We start from the raw sequence: 6,102 nt of genomic DNA on the forward strand, positions 1-6,102 counted from the left end.
CTTATCTACCGAAACGATCGGTTATTTTCTAAAAACATTTACAATTTATATACTTTTTAATCTCTACACAGATAGTTTAGAGCCCTTTGAAACTACATTTTGGAAGTTCAAACTCGGGGGCACCATAGAAGTCCATTATATGGAGAGAAATCCTGAAATGTTTTCCTCAAAAAACATAATTTCTTTACGACCGAAGAAAGAAAGACATGAACATCTTGGATGACAAGGGGGTGACTACATTATCTGTACATTTTTGTTCTGAAAGTGAACTACTCCTTTAAATCCAAAAAAAGGTGATTATTTAATTGACCCTGACAAGCAATTGCTAAAGTCAGGACTAGTTTGTAGAGGGCTGGATAAAGCATACCAGTGCCTTGCAAGTAAAAGCAAGGTAAAGTTGATTTTAAGGAGTCGTACATTAGGCACATGCGAATCCCAGACAGAATTTTACTGAGGGGGCCCAAGAAACATGCGGTTTACGGAGCCCAGAAACCATAGCGGCACCCCTGGCGCAAGCATAAGTTGTGTTTAATCAAATATTTTTCCTTCTGTTGGCTTTCTAAAAACATTTTCTTTAGCTGTTTATCATTACATAATGCTGGGACATTTGCTGAAGTTGTTGGATGCACCACAGCCCTACCTAGAAATGTTTCCACCAGGCGCCACTGTGAAAGACTTCTTACGTCATTTCTCAGATTAGTTTAATGCAGTTGAAGGTGCGGTTTCTTTTGCCTTGCCATATATCCAGCATGCAGTCTCTCACTGCTAATACTACTGTCACTGTATCCCTTCTCACAACCAGATCACAGAGTTACAACTCAATACACACAGAATGCAGAAGAAACGCCCAGCTCCATTACATTATAGATAGCCGTCTCCATAACAGGCTTTCTCTGACACCCGGACTGAATTATTCAGACTGTCAGCTGGGTGGGTTGAAACTCCTGAATTCATTTCAAAGCACTTGCTAACAAAAGGACCATTTACACCTGGCTGAAGCCCTCATGCACTGTAGACATAAGGAAAATTGAACCAGCTACATGCCTTTCTATTATTTATTTACTGCAATTTAGCAATAATTATTATTTATTAAATAAAAATATTAAGTATAGCTGCAAGCAGCAATGTTCAAGCGCTTTTAGGCATTTAAGCACATATGAAAAAAGACATCACATTATTTAGCAAGCCTTTAACCAACTAAATCAATGGTTTAAAAAGCATTTTTGGCATATTTGCCATTGGAATATGATGGGTTTTTTTTTTGTTTAGGACTGTTATAGTAGCAACTGTGGCCCGATCTCCCTAAAACTTTGCATGCTTGTTTAGAATCACCTGTAATTATGCATGTGCTCACCAGTATTGTGAAGTTTTGAGTTTTTGTTTATGCTTTATAGGCTTTTGGGTATATTTGGACAGGCCCCTTTTCTAAATGACCCTGTTATCACTTCCCAAAGGGTAAATTTCAGCATTTTTATATAATTGTTGACCTAGAGAGTCCAGAGAATGGTACTGCAGTGTTTTTTCAGGATTAAGCGAAAAAATTTGGACTAGTTTGCAAAAGTATGTTTTTCACATCTTTCACGACTCAATCGTTTAACTAACTGTTTGATTGCCATCAGTGGTTCTAGAGGCAAAGTTGTTTGGAACGAGGAGGTCTAGCGTATGATACGAATATCGTGCGTATGTTTGAAAAACTGCACAATATACAATCGTCTACGCCCTTGTCGTGAGTCAAACAGTCCCACAAGTTTTGTTCCGGTCAACCTCTGTTAACCTTGTCTAATAGGTGCCCAAAATTCATCGGCCTATGGCAGCCATGTTTTTGTTTTTGTTATACGCAAATATCCTTATAGATGCTTGTGGAACTTTGGACCAAGACCGTGTGTACTGATTTTCACGTCGATAGGACTAACGGTTGCATAGTTATGGCTGTTTTTATGTTGTGGCCAAGAACTTTTTTCATGTGATGATGATATCTCATTACGTTCAAAAATTATAGCTAGTTTCGTAAATGCAGCCCTGCCCCTTTGGCATACCTTTGCGATGGAGTCTCTAATGTTCAACTTTTTTTTTATAGTATTGATATTTACTCTCCAGAAAATCTTCCTGCATTGGTTTGGTTTCGATCGGGCGAAAAGCCTAGATCGCAGAAGTATGTTTTTCAAAAAACACAAAATACCGAAAATTTTTTGCCAAAGTGATGGACGAATCTGAGTCGTGCATTTTGTCCAGCGTGAGCCAAAAATTTCAATGACATATGACATAATAACGACATAATAAGACACTTGAGCCTGCGGTGAATCATTTAGGAGATATGATCGATTTCGTACTTTTGGTTGCTGTAGCGCCCCCATCAGGCCGATTGCATAGCACCGAAAGCCTATTGTAATTGCTAGAATGGCCAATGATCAGCAATCTCTACACAAAACTGATTGGGCAGCTTTGGAGACTTGAAACTTGGAGGGATGGTAGCACTCCCACCTTCTACAACATCATTAAGGCTCGCCCCAGTCGGCCTGATGGGGGTGCTACAGCAATCAAAAGTACAAAATCACTCATAACTCTTAAATAGTTCGGTGCAGGCTCAAGCGTCTTATGTAGTTGGAATCCTTGGCTCATGCAGATTTGTCTGTCATCCTGGCAAATTTTTTGTGAATTTTGGATTTTTGCAGAAAGTTCGCAAACTACTCCTATTATTTTTGCCCAATTGGAATCAAACCAGTGTATGAAGATTTTCTGGAGAGGGAATTTCAATAATTATCAAAAAACAAGTTGCAACTCACCGTTGCAAAGGGACGCCAAAATGTTCGAAAAGGTCATAGCTGCATTTACCAAAAACAGCTATACCTTTGGAACGGAATATCTTCTCCAAACTCACAATGCGCATGTTGAAACTGCAGTCACGTGAAAAAAGTCAAGGAGCTATAAGAGGAAAAACATAAAAGCAGCAATAACTACTGGTCCAAAGTGCCACAAGTGACTATGAAGACATTTGCGTATCTCAAAAAACATGACTGCCGTAGGACAATGAAGTTCAAGCACCTCAAGTTGCCCACTAGGTAGTCGGGGTGGCAATATTGCATTTTTGAAGGGCGTAAACGATTGTACGTCGCCCGTTTTTCCGCACATACGCACAATATTCATATCATACGATAGAAATCTTAATTCAAACAACTTTGTCTCTAGAACCACTGTTGTCAATCAAACCATTTGTTAAATGATTGAGAAAATGTAAAAAAAATACTTTTGCGAACTAGTCCTAGGTTTTTAATCCGCTTAATCTGGAAAAAAAAAACTGCAGTACAATTCTCTGGACTCTCTAGGTCAGTGGTTTTCAAACCTGTCATGGAGGCACCCCTGCCCTGCACATTCTGTGTCTCACTTATTAGATACACCCAAATCAGGTCTACCAGTAATGACCTGATGATTTGAAACAGGTGTGTTAGATGAGGGAGACATGCCAAATTTGCAGGGCAGAGGTGCTCACAGGACAGGTTTGAAAACCACTGCTCTAGGTCAATAATTATTAACAAAATGTTGAAATTTAGCATTTGGGAAGCTATAACTGAGTTGTTTAGAGAAGTTGGCCTGTCCAAATATACCCAAAAGCCTAAACAAAAACTCAAAACTTCACAAAACCTGGTGAGCACATGCAACAGATGATTCTAAACAAGCATGCAAAGTTTTATAGCTGCCACTATAGCAGTCATAAACATTAAAAAACATATGTCTGTGGCAAATTACCTGTATTTGTCAAAAATGCTTAGGTGGTTACAGGCTTGCTAAATAATATGTTATATATTTTTTCATATGTGCTCAAATGCCTTAAAGCACTTGATCCCCGGTCATCGCTGCTTGCAGCTATATTAATAATAATTGTGGTATTACCAGTGTTGGGGGTAACGCATTATAAGTAACGTAATCAGTTACATAATCAGATTACTTTTTTCAAATAACTAGTGAAGTAACGCATTACTTTTTAATTTACAAGAAAATATCTGAGTTACTTTTAGTTTCCTTTATGTATTTAATCCCATTTTATTAACCAATATCTTTGCTGCTGACCTTTGTTGATCCAATTCAACCATACTAATAAGCAAAACTTACTTTAGATTAACATTCGTGCTTCATTTTTTCTCATTGCTGAAGAATGTTGAGCTTCCTTCTACGGTTTTACTGTACAGACATGAATTTACTTTTCCTTCAGCCTTAGGCTTATTTATTTCACTTTCTGATGTGAAAGGGCTTTTACATTTGCTAACAATCAAACTTTTTTTTATTAAAAACAAACAAGTAAGCCTTGCCCAGATTTAAAAAGTAACGCAAAAGTAGTGTAACGAATTACTTTCCATAAAAAAGTAACTAAGAAATTGAATTTGTTACTTTTTTAGGGAGTAGTGCAATATTGTAATGCATTACTTTTAAAAGTAACTTTCCCCACTATTATATATCATTTGTTTTATTCTAAAAGCATGTACTCACAATATAGTCTAATAGCAGTGTTGGGAAGTAACTAGTTACATGTAACGGAATTACGTAATTTAATTACAAAATAAATGAAATAATTAAGAAAACATGTGTAATTAAATTACAGTTACTTCTGAAAAATGCCAGCGATTACAAATGGGATTACATCTGAATTTTTTCACACACTCACCCCCACTTACAAATCTAATTGACTTCTTTCATAAATTGCAATTAAATTGACTGCTCTAAATTGAGACACCAATGTTTCTGGAGTTTAGACCACAGTTTGATCTTTTTTGCTTTGTGTTTGGTATTCAGTTGTATGTGGACAGTTTCTTAATTCTGTCACCCTGGTATCGTGGACTCACTCTATTGTTTCAAACAAACGCAGCTGCTGCCATTTTACTTTTTTTGTACACTGTAATGGATTATATGATAACTAACAAACTAGTACTACTTCCTTAATTATTTATGTGGTGAAATGTTGTGTAAGAAAACTGGTAAGACTGCACTGTACTGTATACCTAAAATGTATAATTTGAACTTGCCGTTTGCTAGATTTCTTCATGGAAGCTTTGCGTTCAAACATTTCTCTCAGATCAGTGTTTCGTGTCTAATAATTTTGACCTAAACATCTAAATAATCAATGAAGCAGTTGTGTAATAAGTGGGATAATGTTGTTGATAATGTAGCCAGTTGCTACCGCAAAATAAAGATGTATATGTGACCCTGGACCACAAAACCAGTCTTAAGTCGCTGGGGTATATTTGCAGCAATAGCCAAAAATACATTGTATGGGTCAAAATGATTGATTTTTCTTTTATGCCCAAAATCATTAGGAAATTAAGTAAAGATCATGTTCCATGAAGATTTTTTGTAAAATTCCTACTATAAATATATCAAAATGTAATTTTTGATTGGTAATATGCACTTAATTTGGAGAATTTAAAGGTGATTTTCTCAGTATTTAGATTTTTTTGCAACCTCAGATTCCAGATTTTCAAATAGATGTATCTCGGCCAAATATTGTCCTATCCTAACAAACCATACATCAATAGAAAGCTTATTTATTGGGCTTGCATATGATGTATACATCTCAGTTTTGTAAAATTTAACCTTATGACTGGTTTTGTGGTCAAGGGTCACATATCATCCCTTACTTAATTCAAGTGATGAAGGATTTTGCTGTAAGATTAACTTAAATGTTAAGTTAATGATTAACTTTAAATGTTTCAAAATGAATAACAGTTGAAAATATTCGAAATTTAGAAAAGTAATCAAAAAGTAATTAAAAGTAATAAGTTACGTTACTTTTATAAAGTAATTGAAAAGTGACACTACTTATTACATTTTAAATCAAGTAACTTGTAATCTGTAACCTTCCCAATACTGTCTAATAGAGTTCACTACACAATATAGCACGTGTGTATCCAGTAAAAGCAATGTAAATAGAAATATTTCCATCTGACCAATAACAACGCAACGCTTTCCCACTGTTCTGGCCAATGACAGAGCTCGTACAGATCGCTAGCGTCCAACCACACACGACGCGTTGCTTTAAATTACGTCACTTGAGCCGATTGGCAATTTGTCGATGGACCAATGGGACGCCCGTGTGTACTCGCTGTTTTGGCT

Source organism: Garra rufa, chromosome 1 (genome assembly GCF_049309525.1).
Source record: "Garra rufa chromosome 1, GarRuf1.0, whole genome shotgun sequence".
Taxonomy (NCBI): Eukaryota; Metazoa; Chordata; class Actinopteri; order Cypriniformes; family Cyprinidae; genus Garra; species Garra rufa.